The following is a 23473-nucleotide window of genomic DNA, read 5'->3' on the forward strand; positions in this document are numbered from 1 at the left end:
TGAGTAGGGACAGCGCCTTATTTCAGTTCACACTGTTCCTAACCGGGGTAGTTCTCTGTCATTGTTCCCACAAATTGAGAAAATAATTTTCTTTTGCTTTTGACTATTGAAGAGTCTATTTTTTATTCCATGATCTTATCACCCTGCTAGACCTTTGTCCGCCCGTGGCGGTCCCTGTATTTGTCGCCCTGTGAAAATTCATGTAAAAGCGGATGTGGGGGGGAGGGTGCTGGCAATTCCTGCACTTGCTGCCTCGCGATGGCCACAGGTAAGAGCGAGTGGAGGCTGCCCCCTACCCCCCTTTTGCTACGCCACTGGTCCAAGCTCTGATAGGATTTCATCTGGATTATGAGAATACCATGGGGCAGATTTACAATAACTGACGCATCCCTGCGCATCAGCAGGGATGCGCCAGTTATTGTGCGTCACGGCTCCGCCACCATGGAGCGTCACATTTACAATGCGGCGCACCATGGGGCAAAAAACGGACAGATGCGTGACGCATCTGTGCCGTAAAGGTGGCGCATTGCTGAAGTTACGTCGCAAGCGCGACGCAGCCCCAGCAAGGCTCTGGGGTGCCCTATCTTCACAATGCTGCGTCAATCCTTACGCCTGCTTCAAGCAGGCGCAGGGTTTTGACGCAGCATGGGCTCAAAAGTGACTGAGTGAAATCTTGTAGATTTCACCGAGCTACTTTTAAGAGGCGTTCATGCGACGGAACGCACCCCCTGCGCAGGAACACTTACTTCTGGCGCACGGCTTTACAACGTGACGCATCTTCCAGATGCGTCACGTTGTAAATACCCCGCAGCATGGTGCTGGTTTTGCGCCGCCGCTGCGTCACAAAAGTGACGCAACGGCGGCATAAAAGAGGCGCAAGGGGCTTGTAAATCTGCCCCCATGTATTAGGGGCTAACCGCTTACCAAATTCATCAAGTTGCTCAGGATTTCTTCGCCCGCATTCTACTTGATTTAGCAGACACACATTTCTAACCATTTTCACCTCTTAACTGGCTCCCAACGAACAAGAGTAACCATTTCAAAATTCTCTGCATTTGCTTTAAAGTGCTGCATGGTATTATGATGATGAAAACAGATTTATAAAGCGCACAGATGCTCCCAGGAGTGTCGCGGAATGCCCATCATGAGCTCTAACCGGGCCAATATTATGAAGGGTAGTAAAGTCCTTTCGAAATGAGGACAGACAAACAGCCTTGGTGCTGTGAAAGCGGCTTCTCTCTCTTCAGTACCCTACAGCAGGGGTGTGGATTACAAAAAACCCATGTCTCACATTGATTCTGGAAGACAAAGGCCTGAGATCATCTAGAGTTAGGATGGCCTGTTTAATGATGAGATCAGCTTTCTTAGAAACACCCTCAGGCTGCGGCTCTGTTAGCATACATTAACCATCCAGCCACACAGACAGGGCAGGATGACATCACTGCACAAGCTGTGTCCTTACACATCACTTCAGAAGAACATGTGGCCCAAAATGAACTGAGCCTCGGGCAGCTCATGTTCAAAGAGATGATGAGGCATCCTATACCCCATGTGCTTTAGACACTTGCTTCACCTCTGCAATCTACACGAGGTGGCCAGATGTCACTGCTCTCAATATGCAGATGTTGTGTGGTAAAGACTGGAGCTGCCTGTGCTCACCTTCAACTTATTGCTGCAAAGGATTCGGACTTGCATTTAAGTGTGTGTCTCTATTTGTGTGTCAGTGACTCTGGGGAGACATTTCCACAAGCTCACTTTAAAGCAATTGTGTAAATAAGCACTGACAAAGTCAATTGCCTTGATTTTTGTATACTTCACTAATACTGCAGACATGGAACAAACAAACACACACACACACATTGCCATAGATTACACAAACTTGCAAGCAGACAAAGCAGCATACCATACCTACTAATATACATTTACATATGTTTTTTGTGAGTTTTATATAGCACAAACTAGACCCGAAGGTATATAGGACACCACACTTGTAGTCACACACACACACACTCACACACACACACCAACAGAGACAGAGCACACATGCTGCACACAGACCTCCAGCTACCCACACAAGTAGTCTATATGACATGCAGTGACCCACAAAATGGATCAAGGAATGTTAGACATTGGTTCCTTGTATAGTGCTTTAAGGTGCTCTGAGACCATATCAAACAAAAAGAAGTGACAGAGAGTGGAATGGAGGGACAAAGAAAGATGAAAGAAATGAGATAAATAGGTAGGTCTTACAAATAGAATCCTTTTTCTTTAACAGAGTAAGTGACATTCCGAGGCACCTTGTTAATATGGTGGAAGCAGAAGAAATATATAGGCTGAAGGAAAAGGTAATAGAGGGCAGAAAGCGCAAAACAAAAGAAGATCAAACAGTTTTGTGAATCAAGGTCTAACAGAGAGTTCAGAATGATAGATGGTTAGATGCCAGTGAGAGCCAGGAAGGAATGACCACAGACCAACACATGTAGGCTGAAAAATGCTAAACAACAAACATACATGCATGGATAAAGTTGCAAACAACACAGATACTCTGAAGCAGCACATAATTGGGCAGACATTGTTGGGCTGCATGAATAGACAAAACAAACATGGATGTATGGATGCAAGTCGTGTTTTCTGAATATTTAGACCCTTAAATTTGTGATAGAGGAAAGTTTGGTATCAATGACCGCTGAAACCTACTCAGTTGTGGGCCTCTCTTAAACAAATCATGGAAGCGTTGCATCACTTGACCAACTTGATGTTGACGATCGCGAATGAGGAAAACTCTCGCCGGGAGGTGGATTTTCCTCGCTTGCGCACGCCAACTTGATGATGACAAACGCGAGCGAAAAAAAAACCCTCCGCTATGTGAAGAGCAGTTTTTCGGAACTCCGCGAGCTCAGCGTAACATGGAGTGCAGAAAGCTCCGCAAACTCCGCGAGAGGAGTGGAGGTCACCACCCACCACATAATATTTCAGTGTCCATGCCCATTCAATTGCTGCCGTATTTGCAATGATCACTTGTTGGTAGCAATGCAGCGACCTCTGCATGCCCATTCCATTATATGCCTCTTTACTGCATTCATGGATATGTAGTACAGTAATCCAGTACCTTTATTTCTTTAATAGTAACATATAACACATGTTTGCCAGATGGATCCCTTTCAAATTAAACAAAAGTTTGGAATTCCACAAGATGGAAACGTTCAAGAAAGTTTTCCACATTTGTTTGATTTCTTTTGCTGTGCTAAATTTACATTTAGTATTTATGATGTCTTATTTTTTTGTTTCTGATGTCAAAAAAGTAAAATGTTGTCATTTTTCAAATACTACACATAATTCCTAGCCATACACGACCTATCTGTATGTGTTTGTTATAATTCTGCATCAAGCAGCTTATCACTGTAAAATGAGGCCCTCTTCTCTGAAAACAGATGTTATCCATTAAGCCGATCCATGTATCTTTCAGAAGAAATGGTGCCTTAAAATGACCTATGTCAAAACTTACATTTATATTTTTTATTTTTCGTTATATTTGTAGTTTTACACAGCACACAATATACCTGGAGACGACAGAACATTTTACAATATTACTTGTAAACTTTCAGCAAAAGGGAACACTGAAGATACAACAATAGTTGTTTCTACCACTAGAGGCAGTGAACCACCAAAGAAAAATAACAGAAACAAATGATCATGTGAAATATATGAACACCATTTGTTGACCATGATGGTTGCACACCTCCCTCTCTTAATCAATTACAAAACATTAATGCAGACCTGCCCCTCTGTCCCCATGTTGTATATTGTATGGAATCCTTTCCAAGAATGGAAGAAGAGCCATCACATCTAATCCAAACATGACTATGGAACTTGCATGTGACTGATATATTAACTTACATAAAAAGTACATCCATTTATAAATAATTGCATCAGGATCAAAAAGAATTTACAAACGTGCACGAAGCCATTCGCTCACCTTAATTCCATTTGGTTGTGAAATTGGCTTGATTAAAAGGTGGAGATAAACATTAGGGTATTCAAAAAATTTGGATTTACACACACAAAATTACTTACTCACACATTTTAACATAAGTTGATCTTCCCCAGGGGCACAGAGAGGATGTTCAAGGAGCTGCACATCATAAAAGTGTGTTCAAAAATATTGTTGTAGAAAAATGTGGTAGCCAGAAATTTGACTATCGCAATATTCTGAAGGTAAGTACATATAGTAAGCAGAGATGTTCTGTTCTTCACTGCAGAACGACATAGCAAGATCTATCTATCTATCTATCTATCTATCTATCTATCTATCTATCTATCTATCTATCTATCTATCTATCTATCTATCTATCTATCTATCTATCTATCTATCTATCTATCTATCTATCTATCTATCTATCTATCTATCTATCTGTCTATCTGTCTATCTATCTATCTATCTATCCATCCATCCATCCATCCATCCGTCGATCTATTTATCTATCTACCTATTTAACTCCACAATTGTGTCATTTCTGAACTAGTGCAACTTGTGCAAAATGTGTATGTACTTAATATCACTGATCAACATATAGTTTTAAAAGGGTTAAAAGGTTAAAAGAGAAACTCACCAACATCAAAGAGGGTCACCTATTGTTGCCTGTCTTAAAATGAGAGGAATTTGCCACAGTAGACAGTGAGAGCTCTGGGCGCTATAGAAACAACTTTGAATAGACAGTATATTCAGCCTTTGATATCTCCAATGTGACTGTGGCATGTGGATACATTTATGAGACATCGGAGAACTTTAGAATTATATCAAAGTGCTCCCCAGCTCATAATCTAGTAATCCTGTTTTGGCAGACTTTAAAGAGAAACAGAAGCCATTACTTCTCTCTTACTAGTCTTGGATCTAAATCAGCCGACTGCCCTTTACCAGATGATTAGCAGTGATGGGTTTTTGAATAAAGGCTCTCTATACTATTGCTATAAAAATGGAAGTGGGACCACACTAGGCCAAATCAAGATCTTGCATTTTGGAAATGGCAAAAGTAAAATAAATTGAACATTGATGATCAAACCAATATAATAATCTGCCTGTTATTTGTGGAATCTCTGGTCTTGTTCTGCCCTTAATCAAATGCTTTGTCACTTAGTCCATATTAACATCTAGTACCTTGAATCCATTCAGTATTGATGCAGTTTTAAAATCAGAAGCCATACACACAAATGCCAAATTGACCAAAACAGCTATTGTGAGTTGCAAGCATGAAACTATGAATAAGAATTAAGGGGCATATTAACAAGGAACAGGGAAAATTAACGCTAAGGGCGTCTAGCGTTAATTTTTTTAACGCCCGCTATCGCTGGATAATATCGGCTGGTTATCGCGTTATTAACAACGCTAACCGCCTTGGCAATAAAAAATCCAGAGATAGCGGCATTTTAGGAGGTTATCGCTGGTAATGCAGCAATAAAACTACATGATAGGGATATCCTTGTTGATAGCCCATGGTGGATTTAGCCATGTAATCCACCTCCCATTGGATTACATGGCTAAATTTGAAAATTAGCAGACGTAAAAAAGCAGCGTTAAACGTGGTTAGCGCTGCTTATTTTGTCTCTAACAGGGCTAGCGTGAAGCTTGATAATAAGAGAAATGTCGCTTAGCGACATTTCTCCTATTATTTTGCTCTGGAATGCCTACTTTGCATCTCATTAGAGATGCAAAGGGAAGCGTAGTGAAAAAGGGTGCTAACATGCGATTTTGTATGTTAGCACCCTGTTGTTGATAGGGCGATATTTTTATCACTGCTTCTTTGGCTTTTAAAGCCAAAAAAGCGTAGCTAAAGCCCTTGTTAATATGCCCCCAGAGCAGTTTAAGGAGGAAGTACATCTTCATCAGGCATCTATAATCCGGCGATAATCTGGCTTTAAACACAAGAGACCTACTTGTGGGTACACCTGGGTTTGCGCTATAATAAATAAGTATTAGACACTATTCTGTTCATTTTGCAGGTACTAAAAAATGGGAAATTGTCACCTTCGTCTATTCACAAACTTTTGAAGATCTTTGGTGAGTCTTTGAGAACTTTAAAAAATAGATGAAAATGGAATCCTGGGGAACAAACAAAATATACTTTTTGGCACTGTACCTAGATCAACTTCTCAGTTGATCTAGGTACAGCAAAAAATACTCCGGGGCAAATATTGGTTGACACTAAAACTTTAGATTGGGGCTGTCCGATATTAAGAGGCGCTGGACATGTAAAGGCCTTGGTGTTAGTCTAATGCATATGATCCATGCATTCACAAATATAAAACGCATTTGCAGAGTGATCTTTGACGGAGAATCTCAAAGTGTTGATTACTCTGAGCTATGATGATCAAACAGATTTACGCACAAACCTTCAGAAATATTGTTACAGAGAGCATTAATTATTGGAGAGAAGATAATTTTGAGAATACGCTAGAGCAGCAAGCACCCTGATGAGAATGAATGGATTACTGACATGTGTTCCTAATCATAACTTGAGACCCTTTTACAAAAGAAGGGGAGCAGGTTATATATTTGTGAAAATCTGCAATAATAATAAATATATATATATATATACACACACACATATATACATATAAATACATATACATTATCTACTGGCGGTCGCCAGTAGATAGTTATAGTTACAACCTAGTTTCCATAGGAAATCTCAAAATTCTATTTTGAATAACTTTGGCGCCGGTTGACGAATCCTCGCGAAATTTTCAAAACAAATGGGGCGCTCCGTTCAGCTCCTACCCTGAAAGTCTCGGGGTGATTCGTCAAGCGGGGGCCGAGAAAAAGGGGGGGGTCCCAAAACACGTTTTCCCCATGCATTTTTCCATAGGACCTTTAGTCGCAGCTACAGCCGGAACGGCTGAACAGAATTACGTGAAATTTGGCAGAGAGGTAGCCATAAGGTCAAGGAAGTGCCTTTTGCAGGTCTGGTGTAAATCTGTTCAGTATTTCCTGAGATAATAGCATTTAAAAGCATATCAATATCTATACGCGCGCACCGTGCGCGCACTGTGCGCGCACCCTGCCGTGCGCGAGCGCAATTCTGATTTGTTGTTAGATGTCGGTAAACATTTGTATCGGTCGAAACCAGGAAGTGTTGGCTGCCATTTTGTCTCTCGCAGTCTGAGGGGGTGAAAAAAAAAGGTGGAGAACGTGAAAAGGGGGCAGAGTGGACAGTTCCTGACCCCCTAGCCTTGGTCAGGGGGTCACAGAAGGACCCCCAAGGGAGAAAAAAACAATGTTTTTTTTTTTTTAAATCGCGAGGTGCGCGCACCATGCGCGCACGGCACGCACTGCGAACCGTGGGTGCTCAATGCGCGAAGCGCACCGAGCGCCCACAGCGCGCGCACGGTGTGCGAAGCGCATCGTGCGCGCACAGTGAAAAACCTTAAAAATAAATAAATAATAAATACATAACTTAGCATTTAAAAAACCGTACAAATTCACTGAAAAAACCATAGGTTTCACACACGTTATAGTTACGAATTAGCATTTAAAAACCCTTGCAAATTCACTTAAAAAACCATAGGTTTCACACATGTTATAGTTAGCTGGACATTTCACTCGTAAAAAAACAATGAAATTCCCCCGTTATAGTTAGTGCAGGCAACTATAACTCACGCGACCGCAATCCTCTGCTGATGACGTCAGATATTACATCACTGATGACATATGTGTCTTTATGAAAAATAAATATTTGTAATATATGTATAGCTAAAGATTAATGGAAGAAGACATGGGTAAATAAGTGTCTAAATACAGTGATGTAATATCTGACGTCATCAGCAGAGGATTGCGGTCGCGTGAGTTATAGTTGCCTGCACTAACTATAACGGGGGAATTTCATTGGTTTTTACGAGTGAAATGTCCAGCTAACTATAACATGTGTGAAACTATGGTTTTTTAAGTGAATTTGCAAGGTTTTTTAAATGCTAATTCGTAACTATAACGTGTGTGAAACCTATGGTTTTTTCAGTGAATATAGATATAGATACATATGTTTATATACATATATATTTTAAATTATTTACACACATACATACACATCATTTTCCTTGTCTGCCCACCTACAGTTTTCTACCCATTCCTACAATATATATACCTTTAGTAATTTTGACTTAAGCCTCTTGCTATATTATGGAATTAGTGTTGATGTTTTGGAAAATATAAATACAAAGTTTTAAAAATATTTCACATGGACTTCATAAAGTCCATGTGAAATATTTTTAAAACTTTGTATTTATATTTTCCAAAACATCAACACTAATTCCATAATATAGCAAGAGGCTTAAGTGCAGTTTTTATTCAGAAGTGAGTTCTTAAATGACGAAATAGGCTGGTTTGGCAGAGGTGGTTATCAAAAAACCAGATGCAGAACATTCTTCAGAACTATCAAGCACTGTATTAATCCCCTGCCAGACTTTCCTATGCATGGGTGCAATGCCATCACCAATTACTTCAGTTAAAAATTGCAGCGGATTCAACAGCATACCACTAAAACCAAGCCTGCTTCTCCTCTGACATCCACAACTCCTTGCTATCAGACAATGGTGATCGTTCTAATCTCTGTCACTCACATACCTCATCGACACCCTCAACTCTCACAAAGCCACAATTTATGAAGATGACATCTTACCATTGACCTTCATCAAATCCCTCTCTGGAGAAGCTCTCTCACCCCTACTCACCATCATCAATACCATCCTGATTTTTCCTGGAGCTAGACTAGACTCTCCCACCCCTTAAAACCCCACAATATCTCATGACAATCTACCCTTCACTGGTAAGAGCAATGGAAAAGCAGTATGGGCACAATTTCAAGATCACATCAATGCCACCATCTTTTGTCCAACTATCACTCCAGCTTCGTATCTTACTGCAGCACAGATAAAGGTGAATGTTGTCTCCTGATACTATGGACTTTTCAGCTGCTCCACCCTCATCCAAGCACTGAACTTCACAAATGTGATTTACCAGCTCTCCTTCTTTCTATCCGAACCAAGAACAGTATGTTCACATGGTAACCTTCTGGCCCCAGAAGATTTTGATCACCTGCATGGTTCCCCAGAGTTTCCTCTTGTACACGTCCATCTTCAACATCTACATGGAGGACACTGTTCACTGATAACATCATAAACGTTTACCATTATGCCAACAAAACACAACTATATCTGAAGGTCTTCTCTGCTGTAGACATCCAATGCCTCACCTCATCCAGTACAGGATGTCCAGACCCTACCTCAGGCTTAACACTGCCAAAACAGAATTTCTACCACTTGCCAAGGACAATAAGCAACAACTAGGTACGATGTGGCTCAACAGCATGAACTTGCACAGATTGAAACCCCAACTTTTACCCCATGCCAAGTCACCTGCATTCACTCTGAAGACTGATCTCACTCTCAAGGAACACATAGCAAAGAAAATCAAGAAGGCGTAGTATCAGCTTGGCATGCCTTGTCATAGGTGCTCGCCACACTCCTGCCACTCTCTGGCCCTGGATATTAGTGGCTGCCATTTTCACCCCTTGTCCACAAAAATACTCCACACAGAGTTAGGAAAATAGATAATACTTTTATGAATAAGTAAGTGCAAAACAATCATAATCCAAAAAGTAGAACCAGAGTTATGAATTATTAAAGATTAAATCAAAATGTACTGCTTAGAGTCATAAAGCACCAACCTGGGATATCTGGTCATGCTAGACCAGGGTAAATTCAAAGTTGAGGCTGACCGCGATAGAGGGCAGGCCGGCTACAGGACTCACGCAGGTCCTGCTAAAAAAGTACAGTAGATAGAGGAAGCGTTGACATCGAAGACTCAATGCGAGGAGCAGAAGAGGCAATGTGTGGTTGTCCCTCCCATGGATGAAGGCGATGCGTTGTTTTCGATATGCACAGTAGATGAAGGCTTCGTCGACGAACCCCTTTTCGATGCAGGTGATGCTTTGTCTTTAAGCTGCGCAGTCTTTCGTCATCGAGCCGTGCATTCGGTGGAAGCAATGTCGTCAAGCAGCAGCTGAATTCGATGTCGAAGGGCGATGCATCGGTTCTGATCAGGGCAAAGTCATCAATGCTTCAGTTTTGATGGACCAGTACAGAAAAAGGCTCACTTCAAGGGCCCAGGACTAGATTGGCACCACTTGGCAAGGCAGGGCTCATAGATGGCAGAGTCTAGGTGCTGTGCAGTGTTGTAGGAAGTCTTTGATGGCTCTGAGACTTCAGAAAAGGGGGCCAGCCCTTGGAGTCACTCTAGGTTCAAGTGAGATGGGTTCAGTCCTTGTCCTCAGCAGGGCAGAGATCAGCAGGCAGCAGGGCAGCACAGCAAAGCAGAAAAGCAATTCTTCCAGAGCAGCAGTCAAGCAGAGTGGCAATCCTTGTAGCAAAGTAGTCTTTACTCCTGGCAGAGTTCTTCACAGGTCCAGTAGTGTACTATCTTGGTGGGGTCAGAGACCCAGTACACATACCTAATGTGCCTTTAAAGTTGGGGTGACTTCGAAGAGTGGTCTTTGAAGTGCACTAGTATCCTTTCAACCCAGCCCTATCTCCAGACTAGCTATGGTGGGTACATCAGTGCTTTGTGTGGGGAAAGGACACTACCTATTGAAGTGTGTCAGCTCCTCCATTTTCTCCTGCCCAGGAAAGCCCATATGCATGTAGATGACCACTCAGACACACCTAGCCTTCCTGCGTTTGTGGCTGTCGAGAGGGAATGCACAAAATGTAGTTGTCACCCACACCAGACACGTATTGGAGGTAGGCTGCAAGGCACATAGAGCTGTAAGAGCAGATAAATGCACACTTTCTAAAAGTGACATTTCTAAAATAGTAAGGTAAATCCAATTTTACCAATAAAGAGGATTTATCATTACAATTCCAAAGATCTGAAACATAATGCAACTTTCTGATCCAAAATTGCAGGTTAAAAGTGTATCAAGGAATGTCCAATGTTAAATTATGAAAGGAGTAGGCCTCACTAGAGTGAAAATGTAATTTAGCTATTTGTCACTACCAGGACATACAAAACATATAACTACATGTCCTACATTTTATTTACACAACACCTTGCCTTTAGGGCTGCCTAGGACCTACGTATGGGTAACTTATGTGTGATAAAAGAGGAGTTTAAGGCCTGGCAAGTAGTTATGAATGCCAAGTCAAAGCGGCAGTAAACAGCACACACAGGCACTGCAATAGCATGCCTGATACAGGTTTAAAAGAATACTTATATGGGTGGCGCAATCAGTGCTGCAGGCTCAATAGTAGCATTTGGTTTACAGGCCCTGGGTTTATTGTTTACCACTTTACAAGGGACTTACCAGTAAGCTAAATATGCCACCGTGTATATACCATGTTTAGGCGAGATGCACATTCACTTTAGCTCTGGTCAGCAGTGGTAAAGTGCTCAGAGTCCTAAGGCCAACTAAAAGAATCAGCAAAAAAGAGGTGGTATTAGGCAAAAGGTTTGGTGGAAGACCACCCTAAGGATGACAGGTCTAACACCCTGCTTAGGTTCATCTCTGCACTTGTGTACCTGACTCTCCAGCCAAGATTATCTTCAGGCCAGACACTGAGTACATCTTCCCAGAATTTTTCTGTTTGTAGCACTTCTTGAAATTCTGGTGCAACATCACCTCAAAGCTGTCACTCGTTAGAGGCCAGAAAATATGCGAGAACCTCCTTTTCACGTGAACACAAATCAATATCTCTTGTGTTTCTTGTATCATATGCCTAGCCCCGGCTTCTCTTCTCTGTCAGTGCCAAGCGCAGTCCAGTCTCCCAATGCTGGGCCCAACCATCTTCAAAACAAACTGTATTATCTGTAAAGCCTTCCTGGCAGAAAAGTTGCATTTGGCACACCTGCATCCTAGACGCCATCAGACTTGCCACAAAGAAGTGCAGAAAAGCAAGACAATAGGCCTTCATTTACACACCCAGAGTCTGGAACTAAATCCCTGTATCTGTCTGGATGGTCCCAATCCTGCTCCAATTTAGGAAAAAGCTGTAGATATGTCTCTTTACAGAACACAACATCCTAAAGCAGTAACAGTTGAATTTTGTTCATGGAAAGCACGTTGCGCACACATTTTGACTGTACCTTTGCCTTCAACATTGTACAGAACTCTGCTATCTTCCCACTAGGCTCATGCTATATAAATACCAAACAGCATTCAGTTTATTGTTGATACTTGACTTAAAAAGGAGCTTGACAATGAAAGGAGAACTAGAAAGTGTGGACAATCCTTTGGACAGAGTCAGCTGCATCTGCCTTGATGAATTTCAGCAAGACTTGTGGTGACTGGACATTTGGCTGTGCCCGGACTGGGATGGGGAAAGTCTATCCTACTTGAATCAACAGCCTGATGATCAAGAAGCCTGCCTTTTCACCTCTTACTGATTGGACAAAGTGCCTAGGTAACACAACAAAAACATAATTTCAAAAATGTCTAGGTTTGTCATGCCTGGAGTATTCCACTATCAAATTTGAGGCTTGTGGAGGCGTGAAACATGTCAGAACCTTCGTTGTTTGCCTGCAACTTTTCATCTTACACCTCTGAGAACTTTTGACTTGTAAAATGTTTACCCACTTCATTTTATAATTTTGTAGCTTGCACGGGCAACTTTGTAGAGGTAGACGGGAAGTGAGGGGGTATTGAACATGGCCATTTTTGCACGGTTATTCCCAAACATTTTGCTTTCCTCCTCTATTTTTCTGACCCTCTTTTTGTTGGCTGTAGGACTCTTGGCACTTTACCACTGCATATCAGTGCTAAAGTGCATGTGCTATCTCCTTTAAACATGGTATGATTGGCTTACACCTGTTTGGCATATTTATTCTCCCTTGTACAATGTTATCCCATATACCCAGAGCCTGTTAATTAAATGGTATCAGTGGGCCTGCAGTGCTGCTTGTGCCACCCACAGAAGTAGACTTTCAAACATGTCTCAGGCCTGCCACTGCAGGGCCTGTCTGTGCAGTTTACTGACACATTTATTTGCCATTTAAAGTTACTTGCCAAGCCTTAAACTCCCCTTTTACTACATATAGGTCACCCTTAAGGTAGACCCTAGATAGCCCTATAGGAGGGGTGCTTTGTAAGTAAAATGTAGGACATGTGTCTTTATTGTGTGGCATGTCTTGGTAGTGACAAACAGCCTATTTGGTTTCTTACTACTGTGAGTCCTACTCCTCGCATAGGCTAGCATTAGGAATTCCCTTATAGGTACTTAGGTGGTAATTCTTGAGCTGAAAGGTGTAGCGTTTCCATGTTTGGTATATTTGGAATAGCGGTGATAAATCCTGTTTACCGATGTAGGTGGATTTTACAGTACTATTTTAGAAATGCCACCTTTAGAAAGTCGGCATTTCTTATGACTCTATGTGCTTTACAGCCTCACTCCAATCCATGTCTGGGCCTGGTTGACAGCTACACTTTGTGCATACTTTCCAGACAGCCCTCAACAGAGTTGCATCTGCATTTATCTGCATACTGATGGTCTTTCTGGGCTGGGAGATAGAAAGGCGGGGAGCACTTATATGTGTATAGACTGTGTCCAGACCTCATACAGAGAGCTGATTTACCCCCTGCTGTACGTCTGGAGCCTGGGTTGAGTTGTGCACTTAAAGGTTCTTTTGATGTTCCCCCTACATCAGAGACATTTTGAGTATAAGTACAGGGGCTCTGACCCCATGTTTTTAGACACTGCAAGGAACCTTTAACTAGACACTGCTGGCTCTACATCCTGCAACAAAGGATTGCTGTGCTGCCAGAAAAACCCCTTCTTGGACTTTGCTTTGCTGTGATGACCTGCTTGCCTGCTAGAGAGACTGCCACTCTGCTGAAGAAACCAGTGTGGTGACCTGCTGCCTGCCTCCCTACTTTTGCGCCCCCCAGTTGTTCTCCAGAGGCTGGTTGACTTCTTCCCCCCACACCTGTTTGTTTGGAAGCCTGGGGATATTCCCCCTTTTGGTCCCAACCTGTGCCATGCAAGAAATGCGTGGTGAGCACTTCAATTCTTTTCTTTCTCATCTGGTGCCAAGAGACTAGCACTACCACAGTAAGCGCTTCATTTCTCTCATTTCCCATTATATCAGCAATCAGCACATGTTGAGCACTGTGACCAGGTGAAGCCATGGTCCTGCAGAAACAGGCGCGAGAATATCCAGCATGGCTCGCACATCCCAGGTATCATTGCCAAGAATGCGAGGAGGCTTGCACCTATGTCAGCGGAATCCTACCCCACCCTCTCCTGGAGCAGTGTCGTGTGTGCGGAGGAATGCGGGAATCTCAAGGTGTGAATCCTGTTTAAGAGGCCTGCCTGCAGGCATCTCTTGATTTACTTTTGCATCCGTGCCGCAGGAAGGCACCACCTGGCTGGTTCCCTTTGGTGGCCGCAAGAGATGGAGATCCAAAGAGAGCAAATCCCCTGGGAAGGTATGCAAAGGTACAGTGAGGCTTCTCTGTTGGACGGCCCTGTGTGGGCAGTAGCATCAGTCCAGGAGGCCATGGAGGACCCAGGATGCACCACACTTCAAAGCGACATTTGCTACCGGGGAAGCTGCGCTGGTCAGCAGTTGTACCGCGCAGCACGGGCAGCTGCCTTTGCTGACTCCACTGTGAGGAAGACCAAACGAGGCCTCCCTTCCTGACTTCTCAGTGTGTGCCCCCTGTGACACATACCCGGGGGCACTTATCCTATGTGGTAGGACTCCGGAGTGAGTCCTCGATGTAGGCCTTTCAACCTGAACCGTGCCAGCGTCAGGGAAACAGCAACCAATACTGTATTGATTGCAAAAGGTGTGCAGGCGCTTCTGTGCCCCATATTCTATGTTTCTTTACCGCAGAACACATAAAAGGAGTGCAGATGTGCTGTGACCTATGTGTGTAGGGTGATATTTGGTGATTTATGTGTTATAGTCGTTACATGCTGCATTACTTGCCCTGAATGTACAATATATGTTGTTTTGCCCTGCACTATCAGGATAACAAGCCCTGCATAAATATGCACAGTAATGGTGTTTTGGTGACATGTGCAGCTTAGAAACCTTTCTTTTATTGCACTCATTGTGATGCTAGACAATTGCCTAGTTGGCAAAGTAATTATTGGTTCATGTTGTTTTGGTCTGTGTTTTTTATACAATAATGTCTATTTGTAATACTGTGTGTAGTCTATTTGTGGTGTATTCATTGTATTGCTGGTGTGTGTGTGTTGTGCAAACACTTTACACACTGCCGCTGGGATAAGCCTGACTGCTCTTGCCAAGCTACCAAGGTGGTGTGGACGGGCTATCTTTGGTGTGTAACTTACTTGCCCTGACTAGAGTGGTAGGTTCTGCCTGACTTAGGTGCCAATCCTAGCCAACCAGAAACCCCATTTCTAACAGGGGGTTCATGTGGTTGGTAGGGTTGAGACAGGTTAGAGATTTTTTTATATTTTGTGGTTGGTAACGCTCATGCTTAGCTTAACTTGCCATTTTATTTGAGCTTTTGTTTTTCAATACACAATTAGCACTACTACATTTTATGTAATATGTGTTCTAATGATTAAGGAATTGAGAAAGAAATTCATTCCTATACTGCCCCTTGCCAGAGACGGTCATTCCGGGGAGAGGAGAGAGAGTATTGCCAACAAGATGGACAAATAGTGAAATTAAAACCACTTCCACATTGCAGTTCAATGAACTGACTGATTCATTGAACTGATAAGACCAAACACTTTGTCCAACCAATGGCTGGCATGTATCAACATAGAGTGGCTGAAGCACTTATAACAAATTGGAGGCTCATTGGTGATCATCAATTTTACTATTTAAGTTTGATCTGGAATTTCTGTGGTTCCAAGTGACGATATTGGGTTCAATTCACAAAGATTTAGCATGAGATGTGATTTATTCCTGCAGATTTCTTTCTGAATTTCAGAAATACTCTTGTCTTACTCCTGTAATTGAGAAGTAACCAGGAGCACAATCTTGTGAATCTGGCCCGAAGGCTTCATAAAAGTACACTCCAACATAAATTATAATGTGAACACTACAAATATAAAGACCATAGAATAATATATAAACCTACAAAAATGTTGATGTGTTAACAATTGCTAAATCCAGCCAAAGACTCTTCCTTCATGTTAAAGGACTGTCTTAAAATATGTTTTTGTTTCCAGCCCTTACATGTTTGGTACAAAGTGATTGATGGAGGGTGTCAATGTTTATAGTTGTATAGATGTACATTTGTAGGTCCATAATATTTTGCGGTCTATAATATGTCACCATTTTAAGAATCTATAAATATGTGGTATATATTTAAGACATTTATGGTTCTCAGTTCCAAACTTGAGTCTCTCAGTCAGGGCAGGGTTATGCTTTGCATTCTGGGAATTGTAGTCCTCTTCATCCTATTGTAACATCAGTAGTAGAAGTCCCAGAATGCAAAACTAAATAACCTGGATGGGATTGTGGTGTCTTGCGAGTTTTATGACGGAACCCTTTTGGCTCTGAATGAACTCTGTAGAGCTGTGATATATGTGTCAGAACGGAACGCAATTAAAGTTGTCTTAAAGTGTGGGGTTCGCAGTTTACCGCAGTCGAATAAAGATGTGTACTATTAAGCTCTGCGTGTGGCATAGTCATTGTTGGGTACCCATGCTGGAGAGGACGCTACAACTAGCGATGAGATAGGGGATAAGTAACCTGAAGACTGATGTGCTCTCCCAGAGAGTTTGCTGTGGTCCAAGCAAATTGCTCATGCTTGCCACGTGTGTTGCTGTCGAAGTACGAAATCAACGCCTCTTTCATGTGGAGGTAAAGCGCAGCTCCAGAAGCTGTAAAGCAGTTGAAGACAATGAAAGCATTGCAAAGAATCTACATGTCAGCGGCTGAGAACCTGCTTGCATAGACATACATAAAGGTACGGTGCTGCCACGCAAGATAAAGCTGTACATTATAGAGAGTGTTAACAATGAAGGCAGATTCAACAAGGTTTATGAAACGCAGCCGCTGATAATCATAACTTGCAAAATAATGCTGTGAACAGAAGCGCTTGCTGACAGAATAATTAAGAAAGAAGTATATTACATTGCACTTATCAGAGCCTCGATAAGCCGAGCATTACAACTTCAGAACTGGGCGAGGAGAACAAATAAGAAGCATGAGGGTTGTGCTTACTGAGCTGTCCAATACCTGAAGTGGTACACCACCAAAGCTGTCAGTTTATGGCTCAGAACAACTCAAGAGATCTCTAACAAGTGAAGGGGGCTCTGATGGAAACCAAGGAGGAGGTCACAGTTTCCCTGATTGTCCATGACAACCCTGAGGCTTGTCCATTGCAAGGCCTCAGAAACAGAGCAAATCACGCAGGCTCAAATGGACAGTCACCCGTAGCAGAAAGAGCTCCACCTTCAATGTCAGGCACTCCCATAACAAGTTACCATGCTGCCACCTTCCTGAAACCACCACCACCTTTCGATACAGCCAAAAAGCTAAATATTGGCGATAGACGGACTGCTTGGATAGAGATATGTTATGATATCTCTGTACAATTAAAGAGACTGGTAACAAAAAGATTACCAAGTATCTCAAAAAATCGTGCTGGTGATAATGTGTGAAAGAAGTTATATAGAAAATGCCACGAACTGACAAAGAAATCACATACCGTCAGATTAAAGAAACTTTTAATTCAATACGAAAAGTTGACTACGAAAGATACATTTTCATGAAGAATGTCAAAAAGCTGTGAAAGACTCAATACACTCATCAAACGCTGTAAGTTCAACAAATTTAATGATGAAGAAGCTATACGTCTTATAGTTATTAATGAATGCTTGACAGATTCATTCAGATGACATATGCGGAGAGAAACGTAGTCTGGAGTGATTGTTGATGGCTGCCAGAGCTGAGGAGCATGCTGAAAGACAAGCTGTTGACATGGAGACCACAGGTGCCCAGAGTGAATCAGTCATGAGATTAAAAAGTAAACCAAAGCAAAAGACTTGAGAACACAAATTGATGTCTACACGTAAAAAGAGATTATTTTTAGATGTTGATTTTCGTTTTCCACATGAAGGTAAATGTCCCACCATTGGACAGATATGTCAAGGCTGTGGGAAAGAGATCCATTTTGTGATGGTGTGTAAAGCGAAGACAAAATGGCCACAGAACATTCCAGTGGCAATGTTCGATGCACACCCACAACGCCAACAGGAGACATCAATTGAGGCAAATTGACACTGAACGAAATTGATTGTCATCTAAATCATCATCATACAATTCTTCCACCTCAATATCAAGTGAAGGTGAGGAAGATGGTTGTGTCGTATGGGTGTTTACCTCAGAGAAACATGCGCATTTTGGACTTGCTGCATTTGAGGAAAAATGTCAGTCGAAGAAAAGTCGACATGCCAAAGCACCAAAGTCATACAAACATTGTCCGAAGATTAGATTGAAAATAAATGGTTGCTCGAGACCTCCCATCATCAACTGTGGTACATCGATAAACATAATGTCTGAAGAGAAATACAATGAAATATCCTAATTGCAACGACGTATGCCATCAAAAACCAAAGTGTACACATGAGTTGCATCGACGCTCATAAAAAGTCAAGGTCCATTTGTAGCAACAGTGAAACACAAGAAAACGAAGATGCAAGCAACCATCATGTGCTTCGAGGTACAGCATCAAGTGCCTGCCGGGTCAGTTTCAGTTCAGCTGTTGATATGGGACTTATTTTTGTGAATTACAACATGAATGGTCACCACTGAATAGTAATTCAATTCCCTTTGTTATTTCATGGTTTAGGAAAGCTTAGGACTATGAAAGTAAAGTTGCATTTTAATGAAGATATCCAACCTCTTGCTTGAAGACATAGATGAATTGCTTTTTATTTACAAGGAGCTGTAGAGAAAGAACTTGAATCATTACTTAAGCATGACATTATTGAGCGTTCACCTGGCTCAATGCAATGGGTTTCTCCCAAAGTGGTAGTGCCCAAAAAGGATAGTGAAGGAGCTGTATGCATATGCGTTGACATGCGTCAAGTTGCTGACATGATAACACAATTAAATGGGGCAAAGGTCTTTTTAAATAAAGGGTATCATCAGTTGGAACTCGAAGAAGATTGCAGGTACATTACAACCTTGTCTACACATGTTGGTCTGTTTCAATACAAAAGACTCAGGGGCTTATTTACAAGCCCCTTGCGCCGCCGGTGCGTCACTTTTTCCCATATTAAAAGTGTCGGAAAAGTGGCGCAAGGGGCTTGTAAATCTGCCCCTCAGTTTTGGTGTGTATTCGGCTGCAGAACTTTTCCAAGACCTCATTTGATGTGTCATACAGCCTGTTGTGAATGCATTCAATTATAGCAATGACATATTGATTTTCGGAGCTATGCAGGAGCATGATAAAGCTCTCACATGATTGTGTTGTTTACTTACTGATGCAGGTTTGGCTTTGAACGCAGCCAAGAGAGGGTTCCACAAGACACAGTTAAAGTTCTTTGGCCATATCTTTTTAGATGGGGAATGACACCTGATCCTGCAAAAATATATGCACTGTCAAATGTTCCTATGATAAGTTAATTTCTTAGCATGGCCAGTTACTGTTCAAGACACGTACTTTGCTACTAAAAGTGCTCCATTACAAGAGTTAACGAAGAAAAACGTTTCATTTAAGTGGTCACAAGAATGTGATAGAAGTTTCAATAAAATCAAACAAGCCATTAAAACTGCTGCTAAAAAAGCCTATTTCAATCCAAAACTTCTCCTAGAGGTTGTTGTTGATGCTACCCCAGTCGGGTTAGGCGCTATCCTTGCACAGAACAGTGGACATCCAAATGCTCGAATGCATATTGTGGTATATGCCAGTAGAAGTTTGTTCCCGACAGAACCTGAGGTAGAAAGTTTGGCCGTGGTATGGGCTTGTGAACATTTCCATGTATTCCTCTACAGAAAGCCTTTTATACAGATAACGTATCATCAAGCTTAACTGATTATCTTTGGCAATCCAAAAGCCAAGATGCCTCCTCGCATTGAACAGTGGGGACTACGATTGCAAGAGTACAAATCTATCATTGTGCTTCACCCACAGAAGGATCAAAACCCTGCTGACTACTTTTCCAGAGTGCCTATACAAGACAGGCACTCTATCCATAGACGGCTGAAGCCTACTTTAATTCTATTGTAAAATCAAATACGCCAGCAGCTATACCTCTTGCCTAGATCATCACTGCCATGAGCCATGATAGTGAAAAGCTGAAGTTGGAAAATATAATTACACATCAGTCATGGAACCGACGTACTTGACCTCTCGCCAGTGATGGTGCATATAAAAAATTCAAAAACGTTAAAGATGAACTGTCATTAACTCAGGAAGGAATTATACTGCGAGTGTTGAGAAACCTGATTCCAGACAGCCTGCAACAGAAAATAATTGAAATAGCTCACAAAGGACATCATGGTAATGTTTCCACCACAAGAGCTCCCCGAGACAGAGTTTGGTTTCCATATTTAGATGAAAGGATTGAAAAGGAGCTCAGGGCCTGTTATCTATGTAACTACCTCTCTACAAATGTTACTCAACATGCTCTTGACATGTCAAAAATCCCTAAGCATTCATGGCAAAGAATAGTCATCAACTTCTTTGGTCCACTCGAGAATGGACATCATCTGATGGTAACTGTGGGCGAGTACTCCCGTTTTAAATTTATAGAAGATCTCTCATCCACAACTTACGAGCGAGTTATTGAGAGACTAGATGGCATCTTTGCAACATGGGGCGTTCCAGCCATTTTGAAGTGTGATAATGGCCCACCTTTTAACAGTCGAGAATTCAAGGACTTCCCGGAGCATCTGAATATGAAGCATCAGAAGAGTACACCTTTATGGCCACAGGCCAACAGACTCGTTGAGCGTTTTATGAGTAAGCTGAAGAAAGCAGTACATCGTGCAACTCTTGAGGGGCTCTGTTTCAAAACTGTATTGAATTCTACCCTACAAGCCTATTGTTCAACACCTCACTCAACCACGGGCAAAAGTCCTGTGACTTTGATGTTCGGGAGAGCAATGACGACCAAGTTACCTCAATGACCAACAAAAGAGAAGGCAGTGAGAACACAATTCGTACAAACGACTTGGTTAACAAGCAGAAAATGAACGCCTATGCAGACAAGAGGCAACATGCAAAGAACATCAAGTTTAGGAGAGGAGATCTAGTGATCACCTGACAAATGCAAAGAAGGAAATTTGATGCTCCATATGATGCTGAACCTTTCCATGAAGTGTTTGCCAAGGGACACATGGTGACTGCCCAGCATCCTGGAAAGTCTGTTACCAGAGACTCTTCTCACTTTCAGTGTTTGATTCATTGGTCTTCTGATCGAGATGGTGGCTGAAAGACTGAACCTGAAAACTCACTGACTGCTGTTACCTCTTCACCGTCTTCAAGGTTCTCTGACACTGAAGAAAGATGACAGCTCCCAGCAACTAGATCAGGCTGAATAATTAAAGCACCAAGAAGGTTGATTGAAGAGATGTCATTTTATTTATATATATTCACTGAAAAAAACATAGATTTCAGGGACGTTATAGTTAGAAATTAGCATTTTAAAAACCTTAGAAATTCACTGAAAAAAACACAGGTTTCAGGGACGTTATAGTTACTAGACATTTCACTCGTACAAAACCAGAGAAATCTGGCCGTTATAGTTAGTTCAGCTAACTATAACTTGCGCCCCCGCAATGCACTGCTGATGACATCACATATTACATCATTCACGACATGGTCAGTGACATTTATTTTATTTTTATATTAGAGGTTTGTAAAGCGCGCAGCTACCTCCGACAATATCTCGTGAGGTTCAGAGGAGTTCAGGAGGAAAAGAGTGGGCTAGATCAGAGAGAAGAGCCAGGTCTTAAGTTTCTTCCGAAACAGAGGCTCAGAAGTCAGGAATCTCAGTTCTGTTGGAAGGTGATTCCACAGTCTGGAGGTGGCTACAGCAAAGGCCCTTCCTCCCGTTCGCGCTAGACGAAAACGGGGGCAGATCATTAGGCGGAGATGGTTAGATCTGAGATTTCGGGATGCTTGTGAGATCTTCAGTCTGTGTCTCAGGTAGGCGGGGCCTCGACCATTAAGAGCTCTAAAAGCAAGGGTCAGGGATTTAAACTGAATACGTAATCTCACTGGGAGCCAATGGAGTTTGATCAGATGGGGTGTAATGGAATGACGGTAGGGGACATTACAGATCAACCTGGCCGCTGAATTCTGTACTGTCTGTAATCGATTTAAGAGATACGCCGGGGCTCCAACGTACAAACTATTTGCGTAGTCCAAATGGGAAGTTATGAGGGCGTGGACTACTGACTTACGTGAGTCTAATGGCAGGAAAGGGATGATTTTTTTTATCATACGGAGCTTTCCAAAACAAGACGCTGTGACTTTGTTAATTTGGGTCTTGCAGGAGAGGGCAGTCTCAAAATGGAAGCCCAGATTGCGGGCAGCTTGGACAGGTACAGGGGGAGGATCTAATTTAACCGGCCACCAGAGGCTGGAAGAGATGGGGGATTCCTGGTTAAAAAATAAGACTTCCGTCTTATCTGTATTCAGTTTTAAATTGTTTGAGGACATCCAGGTGGCGATATTCACCATGCAGTGGCGAAAGTTTAGCAAAGAGCTTTCAGAATGATCTTTGAAGGAGAACACCAGCTGAGTGTCGTCAGCATAAAAGATCACTCTGACGCCCCATGATTCCACCACTTTTGCCAGAGGCTTCAGGTATACATTGAACAGGAGCGGACTAAGGGCAGATCCCTGTGGTACCCCCCATGTCAACGGTTTCTTGGTGGAAAAGAAGGAGCCCAGAATCACTTGTTGGAATCTATCCGTGAGGAATGATTTGACCCAGGCGAGAGGGGTCCCACCCACTCCCACCTCTTGCAAGCGTGTGAGTAGTGTTTCATGGGAGATGGTGTCGAATGCTGCGGATAGGTCGAGGAGGACCAGCATGGCCTCCTCTCCCCTATCCGTGCACTCACGAATCGACTCGGACACTTCTAGTAGAGCTGATTCGGTACTGAAGTCCGGCCTGAATCCTGACTGAGAGTCGTGGAACAGCGAATTTGACTCAAGATAGATGGACAGCTGTTCTTGTACCGCCTTCTCGAGCACTTTGGCTGGCTTGGGTAGGAGTGACATCGGTCGGTAGTTGCTCAAACACGTTGGATCGACACCGGATTTTTTTTCAATGGGGATTAGCAACGCGTGTTTCCATACGGAAGGGACAACACCTGAATATAGGGAGGAGTTCCAGATTTCAAGCAGAGGGTTAATAACTAGCGGGGCAATCTCATTCAGGATCAGAGCCGGCTGGATCCAGTGGTGAGCCTGATCTGCATTTTAAAAATAGATTCAGGGCATACTCCTTGGTGAGTGGTTTAAAAGTTGTAAATGATTTA

The sequence above is a fragment of the Triturus cristatus genome, chromosome 11 (assembly GCF_964204655.1).
Source record: "Triturus cristatus chromosome 11, aTriCri1.1, whole genome shotgun sequence".
Taxonomy (NCBI): Eukaryota; Metazoa; Chordata; class Amphibia; order Caudata; family Salamandridae; genus Triturus; species Triturus cristatus.